This window comes from Rhipicephalus sanguineus, chromosome 1 (genome assembly GCF_013339695.2).
Source record: "Rhipicephalus sanguineus isolate Rsan-2018 chromosome 1, BIME_Rsan_1.4, whole genome shotgun sequence".
NCBI classification, from domain to species: Eukaryota; Metazoa; Arthropoda; class Arachnida; order Ixodida; family Ixodidae; genus Rhipicephalus; species Rhipicephalus sanguineus.
The window spans coordinates 51,659,984-51,682,176 of record NC_051176.1 but is presented as its reverse complement, the minus strand read 5'-3'; positions in this window follow the sequence as shown (position 1 = coordinate 51,682,176).

Here is a 22,193-nt window from a genome sequence, read left to right as displayed (position 1 = left end):
ATACGAGTATTCATGACTCATGATGTTATTTGGGAATTTAGCAGATAGTTTATTCACAGATTTAGTCGAATCTACCACTGACTTGATGTACTTAAGCATGCAGCACAACTACCTGGAATCGTTGCTGGCTCTTCTGCAAATCAAATTACATAACGCTCTGTGCTAGCGGTTCAAGTCCACGTGCAAAGCGAGCACCATTTAATATTGTTTACATTTATTTTTTGGGAAAGCGATAGAATATTTTGTATTGCGAACGAACGCAGAAATCAGCTTTATTAAAGCGGTTGGTTTTACTTTCAAAGAAAAAGAAAGTCACGGCCCAGCAGTAACTGCGCATTGGAAATCTTACGCAAAGGTAACAAGCCATTTTCTGAATTTCGGTGCACACAGGGTCGACATCGTCGTTTTCCTACATTTGGAGACGCTATAACTTTCTGGAGACGCTCACGTTATTTTGTCAGGGGACACGAAAGCATCGAAAGGCAGCAGATATCTTGGCCACGACCATCGGGAGCGTGCGTCTCACGTGTGCAATTATACAAACGGGTGAAACGCGCTCCTTACTCCCGTGGTCAAGAATGCTTTTTTTTTTTTTTTTTGCAAATTGAAAATCACCGTCAGACGCATAATAGTCATGAACGCGTCTGCTGCCGAGGCAAAGCTGTGCATGGCTGATTTTGTCACCGTAAATCGCTCTAATTCAAAACGCCAAAACACCTCCCGCCGTAGACGCGACAGGCACGGTGTTAGACGCAATCTTCGGCGCGACTGTATCAGTATAGTAGGCAACCGAAATACCGACCCTGTATGCAATACACTTTATGAAATGGGCCACTTATTTTACGTACTGTTTGCAATCACAGTTGCGCTTTCAAGCGGCTCTTCTTGCTGAAGACTTGCAGGTCGCCGGCATCACTATCAAGGAAGCTATCGCGATGACAGACCCGCTTGCGATGGTGGTATCACTTGCACACTTCTTTCTCGGTGATAGTATGGGCAAATCAACACAAATAATTCACAACGCACCGCTGTCTTCGTTTCTTTCTGGTCGATGAACACAGATCACCTAACGAACACGCGCCTATGCTCACTTGCAAGCTTCGACGTGCACCTGTTGCAGCCGAGCGACGCCATCGTTGTTTAGTGGGGACGGAAAACGTGAAACGGACACCAGAAAACCTGAAAACTCGAACAGCAAAATCGCAAATCCTTTATGGGATTATCATTCTTACTTTCAACGAAAGCAATCTGAACGTAATACCTATTTCTTTTCTTTTTATGTTTTCTTTTATGCTACTATTCTACAAAAGCCAGCGTTCGCGGACTACATACAGAAGCGGAGTAAAAAAGTGCGTGGTTCGGTTGCGTAGCCTTGGCTGTGCTGCCACAGAAAGTTGTCGCCAGGTATAGTCGTGCGATTGCTGTAATAATGTAGACAAGTGCGGCAGTAGAGCTGACTATAAGTGAAATGAGACCAAAATGATAAGCACCCGGCTCAGGTGACTCGCGTAAAACGTCGATTTCGCAAAGGTCCATTTAGATACACACTGCGTTTGAAAATGCTTCTCCACGACGCGACCAAAGTACGGCTCTTGAAAACGCTCGTTTTTACCCCGTACTTCAACGTGTGTTGCACCTAAAGCTAAGAAAGACGAAACGATACATAAACGGGCTCCCCACGGAGTCATCGCACGTTTCTCGCAAAGCAACGCGGACGCCGAGAGCTGCCGTCGGGCGACAAAGAGGCGTCACGGACAAGAAAGCGCCCGAGTTTCTTCTTTCTTTGCCGACTCATACAAATGCGTGGCCCTCGAGCACACGAAAAGGGTGGTGGAAGAGCGGCCATTATTTTCCGCGGCGTTCAAGGCCATCTCTGTAGAGTATCTGCTGCGTGGCAGCAGGCGCACTGCTGCGGAGGAGGAGCTGTACGTACGTCCACTCTTCCGCGCTCTTAGCAAAGGAGCGAACGCACACAGCTTAGGCTGATGCACAAAGTGCGTGTGCCAATGTCGGCCACCAGAGCGCCTATTCTGGGCGTTGCCGCTTATCGCGACGGGACGACCAAGCGCCGATGCGGACGCGGAACGCCAAAAGAAAAGTGGGCCCCCAAAACCCCGTCCACGTGCCAATGAAGCGAGAGGAAGAAGAAAAAAATAGCCGACGTACGCTAGCCGGCTTCTTCCGCGCGTCGCGTGTTTTCTTCTACGCGTGGCGGGCGCAGCATCTAGTGTAGACTTACAGACACGACTCGAATCTGTCCTGTCTTATCCGAGGTGCGAACCGCGCCCACAAAAACCTGTATTGAAAGCAACGCGGCCAACGCGCGCATTTGTTCTCACGTCGCCCCTTTTCCCCCCCGATAGACACGATAGACAGGCCAGAAATCCTCGTGAACTGTCTACGCTGATCAACAATCTATAATACCGTCTCGGCTACCTGCCTGCCTTTAACGGGCAGTGAATTCGAGGCTCCTGCGTATCGAGCGTTCTTACAGCTGCAACCACCTTTTCAAACGCACTATACCTGATTTACGCGGATACAGCCCTTTTCGAAGTTACCTTGTGGCTCTCATTGTAATTTGTTGTTGCTATGCCATGCTTAATGAAGTTGTCAGGGTTACATCAACGTAGCTAATCTTCATAATGCAGTTATCAGGTAAATATTTCAGCAGGCTTCTTAAGCATCGACATGTTCGCGTGGCTCCGTTTGCTACTGAGATTTTTTTTTGCCTGATCCCTTTCGCCACCTTTTTTGTTTACTTCTACGGTTCAAACGCTGAACATGTCTCCGAGCATCATGCCTGTTGCGAAATTGCAAGCCACTTAGTAGCCACTGCGCTACTCTGGTGTCAACACTGTAGTGGCGTTATACTTCTAATCCAAATGCTTTGTACCGAGCAAATCAGCTTCCAGGATTTGACGCAAATGTATTACTGCGTAGCGTATGGGCCGGAAGAATATATGTCCATTGTATTGCTGTCAGGGTGGAGATTCATATACTAAAGAGTTAGACAGTTAGATCTAGCCACACAGAACTACGCTGCAGGGAGAGCTCTAACTTTGAGCGGTATTTTTAATGACATATCCATGTAATATTACTTGATGTTATCCGGGGTGCCATCACTTCTAACGAAATTATGATTGCGCTCTCAAATATTTCGCGCATACCGCCGACCCAACGTCCTGTGTACTTCTACCTATATAATCTGGAGACAAAACTGTCACCAAGCATTGCGACGGGTAGCGCGAACGACACGTACGCAGCTGAAATACACGTGACGAGCGCTAAGCTTCAACCACTTTTTTATTCACAGAGGTCACTTCTTCGAAAACCAGCGAAACAACGTAATACCAGCACTCGCTTAGGCTGACAACAGAAAAAAGGTATACTGATAAAGCCTAAACTGCCTCACAAGAAAAGCACCGATATCATAAAACTAAAGTGGCGGGCTGTTTTCTAATCAATCATGTTACAATATACGCGCGTGCTAAGCCCTTCTGAAAGAGAACTATTTCCCGTTCTAAAAGTCTCGCTGACGTATGCATTCCACAGTTTTTCAATGTGGCGTGCCTCTACCAACTCTCGTGCCTTTTGATTTTCATGGTGGAAGATACTTCAGCATCACTTAAAAAATTGGTGCAGCTACGCACTAGTCGTTCGTAGACTGAGGAAAAAGCGGAGCTGCGGGCGCCTTCCCTAGCATGTCTGCAACTCCAACTCGCCTCCGCTAAACTAATCTATACCCTCCCTCCTTCCCTCCTCCTCATCATCACGTCATTGCTCCTCACACTCACTTCCCTTTCCCACTACTTGCTATACGATACGATACTATACTATACCATACTATACTATATCTATACTATGTTATGCTAATATACTATACTGTACTATCTATACTATACTATACTATACTTACTATACTATCATACTATACTTATCTCTATGCTTTCCTCTCCCCCTCCTTCTTTCTATCTTCCTCACCCTCACATCACTCCTCCTCGCCCTCAATTCGCTTTCCAACCCCTTCGCTATAGTATGCTTTACTATGCACTTGCTCTCCTCCACCTCTCCTAGCGCTGCACTGCATAGCTAGGAGAGGTGGAGAGGATCGGCTTCCTCCTCTCTCAGCTTCACCCTCCCCGTTTCGCCAGTATGTGTGGTCGACAAACGGCGCTACTCCAAGCTTAAACAACTCCGCTGTTACAGCCGCTGACCAACTGTAACCCCTACAACGGAAGTCCAAGTGAGGATATGTTGAAACTCTCAATGAGCTATGAAGCTCTCTTAACCGGATATTTAGGAAACTCTCCGACTGGTACATATATACTTATCCACAGGAAATAGGCAGGCGGTACACACCACTCCACACTTGCAAGGTACAAATCGCAAACTATGTCGAGTGACAGCTGCAAGCCTTCGTGACGGTATATGTGAGAAGCTGGAAATCAGCGGTTGTTATCGAGGAGCTCGAATCAAATGAAGCATTGCCCAGGACACTGTGAACGATAAGAGCGCTTCGGTAAACATTTATATTGGCACGTCACAAATGCAGGAACAAAGCCGCTGTCACTTGCTGTGTGCAGTTATTAATCTTGAAAAATCAGGGAGTACTCCGAGCGAAGCGAACAAAAAAATGTTTCCAGAAGGACAAACACCTCTTCTGTTTCGAGATGCGACGATTTTTGAAAGTTTGAATGGGTGACGACGTGTGTAAGTCAACACACGCATCACTTACTTAATGATAAGTTCGGTTGCTAAGTGTACTCCCATACTCTGTTGAATAAATCATGGAACCAACGTAAGAGCGTCTACCACATTCGAAAGAGGAGAATGCCAAAAAGAAAAAGACCGATAATATATACGGGCTTTGTTGGCGTGGACAGAGTAGGAGGGGGGGGGCGCTTTCCGCTGAGTTTATATCAGCTGGGGGTCAAGAAAATGGCGCTATTGTATGTGATCACCAAAGCACACGCCACATTTGAGCACCAAATGAACGTGAGAATCACATGGTCAGAACGCTTCACGTCGCTCAGCAGAGGCCAAAGTATGGCGGGTTGTCGTATGTAATATATCCGATAGGTTCAAGAACGCCTTTTGAAACGTTTATACCTATTGGATGGAGTGTATTAAACTTGTGAATAAGGTAAGAACCTTATTCACACGTTTAGTACACTCCAGCCAACCTGAATACAAAACCTAAATACGACCAAACTTTGAATATGCTTCAGTGTCGGATCCCATGCATGTAAAACTAATCACTGCCCTGCAACTTGTTCAGGATAATTTGGCTCGTTTCGTTAAAATGACAATCGCACTACTTGCATAACAGCCATGAAAGGCAGCGTTTTTTGCTGCTTGAACTTGTTTGATAAGATATACTACCGTAGCGTCCTTCATGACAATTTTTTTTTATCACCGCAACCTAAACATTTTCCAGATGGTTTTTGCAGTCCACACCAATCAGTGGAACCCGCCCTCCTTCCCACTGACGTATCGGTGATAACGTTTTCGCAAGGCAGTAGCCCAAATGTACGTACAAGTGCTAGCCTGTTGGAAGTTGTTCATTGTTGTTTTAGATGCGTAGCAGCTCTTTGACTAGCCTGTGTAACGCTGTCCGTCCGTCCGCACAAACGCGAGGCAACGCGCTTCCCTCGGCGCAGTTGTTGGAGCGGTGCCAAGTAGGTCACGCCGCAGCTGGGCGTTGACGTCACCCACCCCTCGCACGCTTCCCTCGCAGGTGCGCGCGTACGTCACTCTCTCCCCTACCCGCCGGAGCGCCGCAGCTGCCGGCTCCAACGCCCGCTCGCCTCCCGTGTCCGCGTTTCAAACAAACGTTTACACCAGTAAACGCTACACCGAGTTTCGCTTCAAATGAATCTTCCAGCGCTAACCGCAGCACCCGCGTTAGCGCCGTTGTACCCGTGACGCCACCCGTGCGCAACGCTGCTGCTTCGCATCCCATCAGCGTTCCCTTCGGGGAGATGATCAATTTTTTTACTCACTGTGTTCTGCTATTTTTGTTTATGTTTTACGCTTTCCATCTGCAATGCCCTTGGCCTTCAGCGTAAATAAATAATTTATTTGCCACTTACCTGTGGCTCGAAGGCCGAGCCTGAGTACAGGTATTGAAAATGGCATTTATTTTTAAATAGTAGAATTCTAGTATAATGCTGCTTCTATTCTATTTGGCTAGAGATGTGGCAATAAGGTGAATGGCATGGCTAATTTTGGCTACTTTTAGCTTGAGTTTGGCTCCTTCTGAAGTCTACCAAGGGCAACCCTGGAGAATAGTGTCCGAAGACCTACGGTTTACTTCTTTGAAGGAAAATGAGTTTTGCTAACTAGGCGAACACCAATAGTGCTCGACCAAAGGTCTTCAGCCGCGCATATTCGTCGTCCTTTAGCCACTGCTTTACTCTGTGCACTGAATGCGGGTATGATAAACTCAACTAATGTAGCGATTGTGTGCGTCCTATTTGTCCCTGATCGCGCATTTTCTCAAGTGCAGGTGGATTAACATGCTACGACGAGGACTTATCGCGAAAACGCGGATCATTTTCTGGGCTCACTTTCTTTTAATCAGTTTTCTTAGAGGCGCGAGTGACACTGTTGCTTCTCTTCCAGGCACTTCCGGTCGAGCCCCTATTTCCGGTTTTCTGAATATTAGAAGAAGTCTCGTAAAAAATAAAACTGGCATTAATCGATAGTTCTGGTTCAAGTTAAGGGTTATATTGGATACATATATCGGGCATAAGTTTACTTAACATAAGGGCAATTAAATGACAGGATAATTAATGAAAATCAATTGAATGAGTTCAGAAAGAGCTAGTAGACGGTTTTGTTTTTGTGAGCAGCTGGGATCGTTGCGAATACTGGCGGAGCCGATCTCAACCACGCGCTTCTTTCTGCGTGGCCTCCGAGATCCGCTTCGGCAGCTCGACAAAACAAAGAGAACGTGCCAGGGAACACGAACGACGAGGTGCGAGTGCCACCTAAGTCAAGGATTAGCGTCGGCGCCATTTTTTTTTCGTTGCTTTCGTTCAGCTTTGAGCTAATACGAGGTCCGCCGAGTGTGCAGGTTGCGTTATCCAAGCGGTGCACTTCTGTGTGTACCAGGGCGGACGTGGTTGCGGCCGACACACGAGCATGGGTGGGGTTCGCTGTGCGTATACTTCAGATTCGATCGGCTAACCATTCTTACCAAATGAGCACGAAGCGCCTCCTTGTATCGCTAATGAGCAGATCCTTGCACAACACTCACATAATATACGCAGACGTGGGCAATTGTTGTACGGCGCTGAGCAAAACGTTCTTGTCTTATGTACTTTATCGAAGAGATAACTCTCTCGAAGTGGTTACGGTAAATCTCGGCGGCATGCGCTTTCTAGGAAATCACTTCTGTAGAGAACCACACGTGCCCTGCAAGCAGGAATGCATTTGTGGCATTTCTGCTTACGTCGACGTCCTTTCCGTTAGAAACCGATTCAGCTAAAGGACACGGTGACACGGTGGAGAGGTAGAAGTGAGGTGGGAAAGGCAGCCAAGTTAACCAGAAAGAAGCTTCTGGTTTGCTACCCTGCGCCGAAAAAAATGTAAAGAGCAAATGCAACTGACGTTCTGCAGCAGCTGTCATCACTGGGAGCATCGTCCACCAAAATTTTTAAGGGAATGTATTCCTTTCTTCAAATAGGATACCAGTAGCACGGCGAGAGAGGTCGTCTTGCGTGACCTTCCATTTTGCCTTCCAGATCCCCCATACGTTTTAAGCCTATAATAGTATGGACATGTGGAGCTCTCGTAGCTTTGTCCGAGAGTCAAAGTCGGGTGCGCAAGCTTGAAGTTATATACCCCTGACTACGCGCCTTGGTACGGGACGAATTGCAAGCTTTGCAATTCCACTTCTTGTTTTACGGTCCTCTTGTTTCCTCTTGTTTTATTGTCGCTCCACACGTCGTGTAAACCATGAAATCGTGCGACACTTTTCTCACAATCCAATACCGGTGTCACACGGTGCACTGGTGATCGCGGTCAAGCCCGATCAGGACCAAATTCTCAACAGCGATTACCTCCCTTCGGCAGTTTGCATAAAGAGCCAATGCTATCGTGAAATTCGATCGGGATCAGGCACAATCGTGATCAAAAGTGGCCGTGTGACACCGGTATAAAATTTGTTACCGTGTTAACTCCCCCACCATACGCATCGCGGTACTCACATATTATGTTCAAGAATGCTAAATACCATGGCTAATTTTATTAACAATTAGCTGATTCACAATTAAAAATTGCTAGTAATGCTAGTGCGAAGGGCAGCCAAGCTAATGACAACTGTGCTGCTCCAGATGCATAATAAAATTTAAAATCATTGTGTGGTAATAACAAGAGTGATATGGGCAACTCCGTGAAGCATAATATAAAAGAGCTGTACTACATCAATTTAAATAAAGTACTGAATCACCTTCAAGCGAAACAGTGAATTCATGTCTCGCCTGTGTCAAGCGGGCAAGTTAAGTGTACTTACGGGGAGTACAGTTTAGTTAAAGCGCGCGTTACCAAATCTAAACGACGCAAGCTGAGTGTCATTCGCAGAAGATATGCTCCGGTCGGAGTGCGTTCCGTGAACGCACTTTTCTGCGTCTCGTCCGCATGCGTCTGCGCCGATATTAACTTGCCATGCTTGCATAAAAGAGAGCTGCGTTTTTTGGTGAGAAAAAAGAAACAACTTAACTCTGTTTTTATTTATAATTCAGCGTAAAGTAATCACATTTCTGAATTGTTTCTTTTTTTCATTTACATCTTCGATAAACGCGCCCCATCCTGTCGCCATTTCTTCTTTGCTACAAGGGCGCTCTGTCTTCCCGTTTAGCACCGCGTACCGTAAAGTGTTACTCAGGGTTCAGAAGCGTACTCCCCGTAATTGCACTTCAATTGTCCCCTTGACACGGGTATGTCTTATTATCTAGCGCAAAGCCGTTTTCAAGTGACTGAAAAACAACGCGAACATACATCAACCGAACGGGTAGAGTACTGCGCGAGCACGAAGGTAGGAAGCAGAAGAAGACAGGAAAGAGCGCTTTTTCTGCTTCCTTCCTTCGTGCTCACGCAGTACACTAACCGTTTAATATGAAGCAACTTGCCTGCAATAAGGTCTTATTGATACATGCAACCGCTCGCGACGTCTTGCCCCCTCCATACTTTGTGAATCTGTATGCGGCCTATTCTTCGTCTTGCTGGTATTCAGGAAACTATGCAAGATACCTTACAACTCTGCCAACCAGGTGTTTCGATATAGCGCAATAACGTTGCCACATGAGTTGGGCACCATGCGCGCAGCGAAATGCTGCCGCTCCACCAGCCTTCTTCCCTTACACCCCGCTTCTGAAGCACCGTCACTCTAGCGGCGCCTTCTAGAACTACCCTTCGTAGCGTGTTTTGACGTACATCTCACCTCTGACACGCCGGCAGCCCTCTGACTACTTATACACAACGCTGAGCGTGCATTCCGCACGCGTAATATAAGGCCTGGAAACTAACATTTTGACGACCACCCGCGCTTGCACAGCTCGACGTCGGTGCGTATGCGCAGCCGGTAGCGTTTACGGCTTCAGCGCCTGACATCACATACTTTGAAAGGCTGATGGCCTGCCTGGAGCGATGGCGCGCGAAACTGCGCCTGACAGAAACCCAGCGGGGGTCGCCATATGAGGTCATCGCTTGGTGCCTATGGATCTAGGAAGGCCACAGTAAATGGATGCGACTCGCCCCGTTCACTTGGGCCGCTCGTCGAATACTATCTGTGCTCACTGATGGGCGAGGGTGATGTGATGCAACCTAATGACTATCATGCCCTTGCGAGAGCGAAGAAGTTACGGAGGTGTAGTCTCGAACGTCGTTTACGGGCGACCCATCGTGGTATAGTGCAGTGGTTGTAGTGTACCGCCGTGCAGGAGGTGGTCGTGGGTTCAGATCTCGGTCGCGTTGACCATGATGCGAACACGCCGTGTTGCTAAGTAAAGGAAATTTACAACCACCCATCTGTAGCACGAAGCCACAAGGAAATCCATACAGGTTTCTCAGAAAGACAGCTTCTTTGTTCCCGAAAAGTTCGTCCCGAACCAGGTCGAATTTTTCGGCAACTAAGCAGCTTTCTTTCTGAGAAATCCGCATGGGTTTCCTCGTGCCTTCGCGCTACAGACGGGTGGTTGTAAATTTTCCTTTCTTAACCCTCCCGCCACCTTGCGGGATTCCGCAGAACTGATTTTCAACAAATTGTGTTGCTATTTGGCCTTGTTCGTGAAAAATATTTATAAAATTGTTTGCTTATTTTAAGTTGAGCCCACAGAGCCCGAAGGATTTACGTCAGGGGGGCTAGATCAACTAAGAACGCATATATAATTTATACAATGCACTTTTCAGTCAGCCTGTTTCACTGCTTTACTGTGAGGACAAAAAGGTAATCAGCATGCATGTTCCTATTGACTTTGTACTCCAGGATGTTGCAGCCGTGATCATTGGGCCTTGAGATGCAGTGATGTTTCTTTCTTTTTTATTACCGTTTTATCGTGGTCAATCAAAACCCAGTAGTTTCCAACAGATTTCTGCGACGGGGGCTAAGAGATTCCCAACGAAGCCGCGTAACTGTCACCCCCAAATGAACCTGGCGGCTCCGTTTTGCCTTTGTTCGAGATTTGTAATGAGGGTTAACTTCAGCGGGGTTCCACACAACTCAGCCATACTCCAAAATTGGATAATTACAAGCAACATGGGGCGTACTTTTTTTTTATTTCGCACGCGAACATCGTAAATTTCATCGAATAAAGCTGAATGCAGCTTTGGAAATGACAGTACCTCAATGAGTACTCGTACGTATTATCTTGCTTCGACACCACTCCATTTAAGTAGTGGTTTAGCTTGCGCTATTGGTAAAGATCCCCGAACTTTTTTTACGTTTAAATTGGTGCTCCGTTTAGGGAACTGGTTCTCAATACAGGCTAAGTAGTTCTCAAGGTTAGGAATGAACGAAAGAAGGGACGCTGATCGAGGAGCTTGTTCCTTTGTTAGACACATCCTAATGAAGCCAATAGACAATCAAGCCCAGGGATGGCATAGGAGACATTATTTGTAGTTTTTAACGGCAGTGTAGTAGTTATGACCTAAATGGAAATAAACTGGCTAAAAAAGAACATCTTGCCTTCGGTGGAGACCAAACACTCAACCTTCGAATTTCGGAGGTTGTGAGTTCAGTCTCAACCTACGGCAAGTTTTTTTTGTTTTTTTTTCATCCACTTTATTTCCTACACTGCCGTTAAAAACTACGAATAATATACCCTGTGCAATTCATGGTTTCATTAATGTTACGGATGTGATTTTCATGAGTAATATATATGTACAGGACACACTCATCGGCAAATAGCCACCAGGAAGATGAAACTCGAGCAGACATATCATAAACGTAAATGTAAAGGTGGCCTAGCGAGGAGCCTAGTGCTACTCGCGATGTGCCGTCCACATTACGTGGACATTTTTCATTCAGGACAACTACAATGACTTCGTTGAGGCAGATAGATTTCCATTCGTTTTAAATACACTAGGATCAACGTTGCGTGCTTTAAGCTTAAACAATAGAAGTGCGTGCGTTATCATGTTGAATGCTTTCCGAAAATGTGAGAACACACCGTTTGTTTGTCCACGTGAATTCGTTTCGAAACACGTAATGATAGCGCACGGCTGTGTCTAACAGCCCAGCCCCTTTCGAAAACCATGTTGCTCCTTGGTCCATACATTATGCTCGTGTTATACGAGTAATTATTTCGTTGTATAAAATATGTCGAGATACTTTAGAATGAGACTGATGTTAGTGTAATCGGCGTATAGTATAGTTGCCAAATTGTCTTTTTCAAGCATTTTTATATACAGGAACGGCGTGATTTGTTTGCAAGTTTTTTGGTAAAATGCCTGCAGATGAAGACTTTGCAAATGTTACATAAACTTGTAGGAACACATCAAATGAGGAAACCACGTGCGCTACCGGCTATAAAATGTATAAGATACTTGATAACTGGAAACTCTAACCTAGCATATGATCGACGCCGTAGTGCAGGCCATTTCTCTGTACCACTGGGCGTTCCTTAACATGAGCCATCAACACAATGAGCAACAATTTTTGTTTTCCATATGAATTGTTCGTAAATTGCAACGCAGAAAGACACAGGGACGAAATAAACGAGAGGACAGGATATCACCCGTTCTTCTTACATCCTTTCTTTTAGATGCGAAGCAGCTTTTGCTCGGGGCTGTGTCCGGTGGCTGTGGTGGCGTCCGCGCTCCACTGTGTGCCTACTCTCTCTCCCACTCTCCTCCTTTAGCAGGTATTCGGTCGCCTTTTCTCCTCTCCTCCCCCGCGCGTGCGCTCGGTCGGCTTCCGTCATTCTCGCTTCGCTCCCGTTCAGATGAGTTGTAATGTCAACGTCGGCGCCACTCGTTCACTCGGCGCTAACGGAAAGCAACGCGCAAACACAACGTAATGATAACACAAACACTAAATACAAACCTCACACACTAACGGATACGCCGAGTGAACGTAACGGAAACTTGGTGTGCGCCCCCAATGCTGCTTCGCATCCCCTCATGGTTCCTTTGAGTGGGAGATGGCGTACATTTTTTTTGTCTATTAGAGTGGTTAAAGAGATTTCTATCAGACCCTCCAGCAAAAGTGAAAACTGCGATCTTGAATAGTGCTGACCTGCGTTGAAGGTTAGCATCACGTAGGCCAAAATCACAACGCTTCTCGTCGGTAAGCGTTCTTTGATATTGACTGGCCACGTTCCCCAGTGATACGCTTAGTATCAGGATTAGCGGAAAATATAATCTTGCGAAGAGTTGCAGCGTAAGAGAATATTTTGTCAAGATCGTAAGCTGGAAAGGGGCCTCGGGACCTTAATTCCGATGCCCTCTCCATCTAGATCTTCAACTCTCATTTCGCTACAAAGAGGACATACAGTATGACGAGAAAATATTAGTTGGAACTCGACCCACCTGACAGACTGACCAGCGGAGGTGATGGTCATCGTGACAAATGGTACCGTGAAAATGAATTCAGCCTCTTGGTGGGGTTGGTGCTTGCGCTTGGCTCATTGGGTCGGAACTGCTGGTGCTGGCCTCTATAGCTTTGCTCGTACGTTCAGCAGCCTGCATGAACGGGAATCATCCAACAGAGGCCTAGTACGCTGTCCGTTTGCTGTGCTTTTGCTGGTGTTCCGGCTACTTTGTACATTTGTTGCGGGAAGAGTAGTGTATGCGTATGTTATTAAGGAGAGCTTACGTACATATGTACATTCATGTAGTCTTAAAAACAGCAGGAAGAGGAAGATTGAAGCTTGCGATGAAAAAATTCGTAAACAGGGGGTGGGTGTTCGAGCCGACGTTTCGACAAGTGGACTTGTCTTCTTCAAGGCTAGAAATGATTTTTGCTAGAGCATGAACTAAAATCAGTTCAAGCCTTGAAGAAGACAAGTCCACTTATCGAAACGTCGGCTCGAGTACCCACCCCCATTTTTTTCATTTCATGTAGTTTTGTGTTTTACATTACACATTCTCCCATAAGTTCACGAATACAGTTTTCTCTTTCCCGCTCGTGTGTGTCTTCCAGCACGTGTTTGTTTCTTGTATGTGCTTGCTCTCCTTACACTGGGTACGGCTCTATGAATGCTTAAGTATGACACGTAATTGTGCGTCGTGATCGCGCCGCACCTGCGGTCCGCTGTCAAGCGGCCACACAATGGGCGTAATCAACGCTTTTTTATTCCTGCATAATGAAAGGAGTCGACACTGCAGGTGCATTTACCGGTAACCTTACCGACAGACGGGTGGGCCCAATATCGCGCTTCATCTCCGGGATCGGCCCACATTTCGTAGAGCGGAGGACAACGAACGACGACACAAAACATTCTGACCATTGTGGCGGTGCTTCCGACAACATTACCAGGCCGTCACCTGTGTTCTCGTTTTCACTCTGTAGCCCTAATGCTTCTTGAAAGTGGGCACACACACGGCGAGAGGAAGCAGAGGGCGAGTAAGGAAATTGGAGTAGCGGCGATCAACAATTTCTGGAGGGCGTACTTTCCGGGATGACGTCAGCCGTCACCGTCTCCGCTTTTGTTTACGTAACCTTTCAATGAGTACGCAGTGCGGGACGCCCATGGCGCTGCGTGTTTCGGAGATGAAGAAGGTAGACGTAGAAAACGCCTGCTACCTCTCTGCGGTGTGTGCGTGCGAGCACGAAAAAACAAACTATGTGGTCAAGCAAGACTGACGCGCGGCCGGCCGTTGGGTCTCAATGACCCGTCGGGTGGTCAGCGGGGCGCGGCTCGCGTGTGGAATCAGCGTGTCTTACTGTGCGGCCGGCGCGGAAGGCCGCAGCAGATATTCAGGTCGAGGGCCGATTTGTCCATTGGTGTTTCGTTGCCTTCCGTTTCCCCTTTCTTGCTTTTTTTTTCTTTGTTTTGGTGCTTAACTCTATCGTAGGGATATTATGTGTGTACTCCTCAGGCATATGTTACACGAGTGGCGCTAAATGCAACGACCTATATATAGCGGCGATGACGAGGCGACGAGATGCAGATTAGATAGCGCTCGAATTCTGGTAAAAGATCAAAGTACTATACTTTAGACACAACGCAAGGGAAAGTGATGAAGTGCCTTTGTATGCAACAGCCGATTTCGACGAATTGCTTTTTATCTTGCAGAAATCATTGAACACCGATTACAAGAACAGTTCACAGAGGAAAGAAAATATACGAATGTATGAAAAAGAGACACCCCATAATTGATGCTGTCTGCATGACCATAGGCACCCTGCATATACCCCTCAGTGTGACGAGGGCGACATATTGAAGGATGCATTCATGCATAGTACGGATGCGCACAAGTACACAATTTATACTCCGTAACAATGAGTCTCAGTCTTTGTGGAGGCGAGTGTTTGGAAAGGCATAAAAGGACACTGACATTTATTTTCTTTTTCAGTGATTCTTTTTCACTGCTAAGTGAAGGTATATGACCTCAAAACCACAAAGATAGCCAGAGCTCTCTCTCTCTCTCTCTCTTTCTTTGTCCTGTTTCCATCTCCCTATTTTCCCATCCCAGTACAGGGTAACAAGCCAGGCACTCGCATTTGGTTAACCTAGCTGCTTTTTCTTAGTTCTTTTTTTTCTTTCTCTCTGCAAAGACACGAAGTGCTCTGAATAGCTTAAACGGCTTTTCTAAAGCCGGTTTTCGTTCCGTTACCTGAAATTCTAATGTGTCGTGGCATCAAAGCCCAGAAGGTCGTCACAGGGGAGGGGCATTTTGCCACAGCTCTTATCGCCTCCTACGCTGCTACTATAGTTGTGCGGACTGATGTGTACAGAAGCACAAGAAAACACACTTATTTGGTCGTCATTTATGTTCTTAAAGCAATTAAGCGTGAGTGTTTGAAATCGCTTGTTTCCTCCCTGCGGCCTTCTAAGGACGATTTCACCTCACAAAGATATATTTAAGCTTTACGCACCCAAAGCAATCCTATAGCTGCGCAGGGTTCGTCCTTGGACTGCGCCATTCCTCATCTGTATTCAGTTGGTGCGCACTGTTCCTGCCTGAAAGCGTAATAAGGCCCTCCTTATTTTCTACTCTCTAGCAAATGTATTGTGAGCTAGGTGGTATACGCATACAGCGGTACCTCCATTCCGTAAGACACGCCTAAGTGCGTATATGACGTAACGCTATTCACCTAACACATACGGCACGCCTTGCGCGGAGCCCGAAGTCGTTGAGCCGCTCATTCCTACTGCAGCCGAAGGCTCTTTAGAGTAATGCGTGTCGCTTTACTATAGCGTGGAACGCATGGTGGCCGAGTCGTCGTCTTTTGGTGCGGCACGGCTCGGCTACCATGATTAGAGAGAGAGAGCTGCTTGAGGTAAATATTCCGCAACATGGCACGCATACCAAAGCAAAGTTATTATGATTAGGCGGCACCGCATACTTCAATCTCCAGCTACCGAAGCCGTACAACTAAGACCGTGGACATAATGGCATGCCTTTTTTTTTCTGCTTTTTTGTCTAGTGTACAGAAACGTGCCGTTCCGCATAATGCCTTTCAGCAGCTTGAGAGCAACCGGAACTTGGCGTCCGGCGTTCCAACATACAGGATGTTCCAACTATCATGCACTGATACTTAAGCGCGCACACACACGCACACTGAGAGAGAGAGAGAGAAATTATTGTGCGTAAATAAGGCCAAGTTGCTGTTTTCTAGGCGTCTTGTTGAACACCTCTGACAGTTTTTATACGCGCATGATTCAAAACTGCAATGGGAGTTTTTTGTTGTTTTTGTTATGGTCTGATCAAAACCCGACGATTGTCTCAAAAACTACGCAAGTGGGACGAAGGTGGGAAGTAGACCATGTTGTATAGATGATCTTCAATGAAGTCGACAGCATGTCACCATAAGGCGCCTCATTCGCATCAGCGCCTGTTTCAGCTCCGTCACCAGTGGCAGCGTTGCATTTACACATTTAAAACCATCACCCAAATGATCCGCCGTAGTTGTTTACTGGCGCGCTAATATTCGCTTGAGAATGTCTTGTTATGTCGTAGGTTTATTCAGCAAAAGCAATTGCCCTTGATGGGCAGCATTCCGCACACTCGGGGGAAAGGGCATAGCCTAACGTTTTGACGAACTTCTTAGCAGCTTCAAATTGCACCAGCCAGTGTGGCACATGCAGACGTGGTACACGCCAACAAAAACATACGTAGTCCACATTACATAACCACATATTACTCCGAAAATATGCCGTTAACTTAAGCTGAGGACGTCATTATTATTATTATTATTATTATTATTATTATTATTATTATTATTATATTATTATTATTATTATTATTATTATTATTATTGGAGCTATGAAAACATCCACTATATCTGTAGCTCAAAGACCACAACGGCCACAGCGGCCAAAGGCTATTTTTGTTACGAAGCTGTTACGAGGAAACACTACAACGCCTGAATGACCCTTCGATGTGGCCCCTTGGATGCCTCTTCAAGCCATTTCGTGGGGAGCTGCGCGATGACATGCTTCATCCCTCTGAGCTAGTGACTGGAATCGGAAGTGCCGTGTAACGTAGACACATTCTACCAAAATGCTCGGGGTCTGCGTACCAAGGCACTCGAGTTTTTCTCTAATGTTCTTTCGTCTTCTTTTCCTATTACTGATATTTCTGAAACCAGGCTCGGCAGTGAAATTCCGTCATCTGACTTTTTTCACCCGACCTACACCACCTTCCGCCGTGACCGATATTTCAGTGAAACCAAACAGAAAGGCAGTGGCGTGCTGATTGCCATTGACAATTCACTGAAACCCGTTAGACGGAAAGACCTAGAAACTATCGAAGAATCGATCTGGCTAGATATCAACCTTGATCGCCGTGAAAAATTGTTGATTGAATGTTTCTATTTACCGCCCAGCATTTCCCCTGCCTTGTTTCATGATGTCATGTCTTCCATTGAACTTGTGATATCTTCTCATAGTGGGCACAGAATTATTGTTCCTGGGGATTTCAATGCACCTGGAATTGACTGGAACACGCTTACCTTTTCTCATTACAATCATTTCAGAGCGACAAAATGCAGCCCGCTCTTGGACTTTCTGGCGTTTAATTCCCTACTGCAACATAATTGAGTCGTCAATTCCAGTGGCAACGTCTTAGACCTGTGCGTGTCAAACGATCAACCCCTTGAAGTTTCCCGCTCCAACATCTCTCTTGTACGTTCTGAGGAATTCCACCCACCACTTAACGTAAGATTATCTGCATCAGCCGAAACAACGAGCTACAGCAGCTACGTAAACAAATCTCGAAGATTTGCGTTCAAGCGAGGTGATTACACGGGCCTCTATCGTCACTTGTCCACCATTGAGTGGTCACAGGTTACTGACAAACCAAATGTTATGACCAGGTTGATCGGTTTACGGAGCTTGTACTGAGCAGCATGCGTAATTTCATTCCCCAATATACACCTAAACTACGAAATATCCCCACTGGTTCTCATCTGAACTTATCATTGCACTCAAGCATAAAGATCACGCACACAGGAAATCTAAATGTTCGCCATCCAGCGAGTGGAAGGAAGAGTTCAGCTTTTTTCGAACTCTCTCTAAACGCCTATATAAACAGGATCATAGTTCGTATATTGAATTATTAGAAAAAGGTACCTCTGACGGGCTGGCTGAGTTTTGGAAATATGTATGTAAACGGTCTAGCAAAAGCGGAGAGTCCTTCAGACTACTGGACTCAAATGGGGTAGAAGTGCATGCCGTCGCTGACCGTTTTGCCACGCATTTCTCATCCGTTTATAAGGCCTCAGACTCTAGCACTGATATCAGACAACAGCCCAAGGCAGTTAGCTCATCTAGTGCTTTGTCGCTGGATGAAAATCTTATCTGCGAATGCATTAAGCGTTTAAAACCAGCCTTATCATGTGGCCCAGATGGCGTCCCCTCCGCCATACTAAAAGCTTATGGTAGTATATTGGTCCCAGTACTGACTACGATATTTAATAACTGCCTGGACACTTCCACATTTCCTAGCATGTGGAAAACTGCTCGTGTTTTCCCAGTATTTAAGTCGGGATCTAAAACAGATGTTTCTACTTATCGCCCGATTTCTCTACCATGTGCCACATCAAAGATCTTCGAACTGGCTCTTCACAAAATATTGTGTTTTAGTGTGAAAAACTCATTGATTCCAAATCAACATGGTTTTCTTGCTGGCCGCTCAACTACCACAAATCTTGCTAGTTTCATGACGCAAACCTCCACACCTATTTCTCAGAGAGGACAGGTTGACGTAATCTACTGTGACCTGAGCAAGGTTTTTTGGCGTAGTCAGCCACACACTGATTATGGTTAAACTTGCGAACTTTGACGTTGACTTGTCGATTGTAAATATCTTGCACAGCTACCTGCTCAATAGATCTTGTTATGTTGCCGTAAATGGCCAAACCTCTTCTTTGTATAAAGTGACTAGTGGGGTCCCTCAAGGGTCGGTATTAGGCCCACTCCTATTTTAATTTACGTTAATGATATTTCTTTTGCGATTCATAATTCTTCTTTCCTCTTGTATGCCGATGACATCAAGATATTTAAGGAAATTCATTCAGTTAACGACTGTCGCTTGCTGCAGTCAGATTTGTGTTCTTTTTCCGAATGGTGCAACGGCAATAACCTTTCTCTGAATACCTCAAAGACAAAATTCATGTCTATCACTCGCAAAACATCTAGCGTGTCATTTCAATACTCTGTCAATTCTGTGTCGTTATGCAAGGTTTATGAAATCAGTGATCTTGGTGTTGTTGTTGATAGCACGTTAAACTTTTCTGCTCACGTTAAGCGTGCTGCTATGCGGGCCTTCGTTCTCTCGGATGTGTTTGCAGAATATCTCGAGAATTCAGTTCTCCTATAGCCCTCCACAAATTGTACACCGCAATATGTCTTCCACAACTTGAGTATGCGTCCGTGATATGGAATGGCATTGCTCAATCGAACGGTAACACCATTAAACGGGTCCAGAAAAAAATTCCTCAGCATATATAACCATCGCTTTGCTAAAAATGACTCTGGATCTCGTTCAAATACTGCTGGATTATTATCATTGCCACCACTTCACTGCCGACGAAATCGTTCTGATCTGTTATTTCTTTACAAGCTAGTTCATGGTATCATATCATGCTCTGTACTTATAAACTGTGTTAATTTTCGAATTCCGCGTAAGTTAACCAGAGAGAACAGACCGTTTCATGTAACCGCCTGCTTCCTCCAACACTCTACCGTTGACAGAATACCAAGTCTATAATGTTAATTTTCTTGACCTTGACGTTTTTCATAGTCCACAGTCATTGTTTTTATCCGAGCTTTTCACTGTCTTGACATAGTATCGCACAATGTACAATGTCTTCCCTTCCCGCATATATGTATATACATATATGCAATATTATTTTTCATTCCCCTTCAATATTTCTCGTGTTGTCTTATTTTACTGCTCCCCTTTTGTGTTCATTTCTCTTTGTCTACGTGTTTTTGCTCTTGTTATTTCTGAAGACTGTCTGAATTGTATTGTTTATTTTTATTGTTTTATTTTTGCATGCGCCTGCACAAAGGCCTTACGGTTGTTCCTGGGCACGTTAAAGAAATGATTTATTTATTTATTTATTTTTAGTTATTTATTTATTTATTTATTTATTGACTTTTATTGTTTTATTTTTGCGTGCCCCTGCACTAAGACCTTCCGGTTGTTCCTGGGCACGTTAAATAATTGATTGATTGATTGATTGATTGATTGATTGATTGATTGATTGACTGAATATTATTATTATTAAATATAAGCGTGCGACAGCCACCGCTATATCGCTAACATACTACAATATTGAAAAGGATGTAGAAAGACATACCTCACTTCAAAAGGAGCAGTCAGTGTCACAACTAAACACATCCTCAACTATACATCGAAACGCATACGCGGTGATTTGAAGGCTGCGCTGTAAACTTGGAATGCGCATGTCCAGCTACGTCTGATCAATCGAGACCTCCGAATAGTCAAGGCCGGGGGCGCCCTGCATTGAAGACCCCAACCTCTTAAGTACAACCCTTCCATAATAGAGCCCTATAGAGTTTTTCAATAAGTAAATCGCAAAAAGGTGACTATTCGAGGTTTTAGTTTGGTTCTGCCAACAACAGGCACATCTGAAATCCGCATTCCGTGCTTCTCCTCAGTGAGGCACGGCGTATAGCTGTTACGACGGTCGATTTGGCTCTTTCGGTTCGGTCAAGGCCACGGCGGCGCAACGCTAGCACAACAGCCGCCGCTGTTATCCTACAGCCGGATGCCATCAAGACGAGGGAGGCGCACGAAACGTAACGGGAGAATCGCACGCGTGTTTTCGAAGGCATTAGTACCTTTGTTCTATCGACTTCGTCACGACGTTGCCATTCCGGTGTCTATATAGTGATTAGGCACGCTGGGAAAGACACTCAGTTCGCGTACAGTATACATGTATACGCGCGCGTAGCCCATCCTGCGATAGCAGTTTTATGCTGCCTGCGCCATTGAACGCGTGGATAGTGTAAGTTCGTTGCCCTCCGCGCACCATACTCTTGACCAGCGGGGATAAGGGAAACGCGCGAGTACGGTGCAACGTACCTCTATCACGACAACGTGTACACGACCGCAGATATTTTTTCCTACGGTCTTCGTTGAGTCAGCGCGCCCTTTGCTTGTGTCAAATATTCGGAGGGTCGGGCAAAAGTGGAGTTATTTAAGGCTAGCGTGACTGTACGCGAAATAGTCGCAGCACTACTACTACTGCTAATAAAGAGTACCGCAGTCCAGAGCCGGAAGAAAGTTTGTAAGTGGCGTGTCTACTGTCTTCCGGCCGAGCACCTGTCATTCTTTTGTATCTGAGAGCTGCTGTCGTGATGCGAGTTATTACGCCCTGTATAGAATACAAGAATCATTCTCCGAGGTCGAGGTTTAGGAACTCACGATTCGGTGATTGTTGCAAATGGATCTACATTTTGTTGTTGTTGTTGTTCTTGCCGTTATGGTTGTTGTCGTTTACTTTCTTATAACTTCGGCGGCGGTTACGCAAGTAAAAGAGCGCGTCGACGCACGAGGTGTTTCCTTTCTTTGTCCCTATCTTCACTACGGGCGAGCACAGGCGCGCAATCTTGGGTATTAATTAACCGGGGCCGACGGGTCAGTTTGGCGTGTGTAAGTCATTAAGGCCAGGCGACGAGAGGAAAAGTGGCGGGGTCATTTGGCAGGTCTCCATCCTGCAGATTGAGACCTTAGACGAAGAAACGTCACGCACTTTTCGGCCATTCTTCCCGCACACTTACGACGACCCTACTGTCCATAGATTACCAATTTTCGTGCGCTGAACAGGTTAGCCCGAACAGGCCAGGAAGTTCTGTGGTGTGCCTAAAAGCAACCACGTCCTAAAGGGGGCGCAGAGCTGCCGTTATTGTATCTTTCTTTAAATAGAACACCTCACATTAAAGAAAGAGAAATATAGGAAGAGCTGCTGAGAACATTTTTTTTCTTCACTTCAGAGACAGCGAACTTTATTGTTCAGTGCAATGTAATTGCAAAATTACAACGCACTGTGC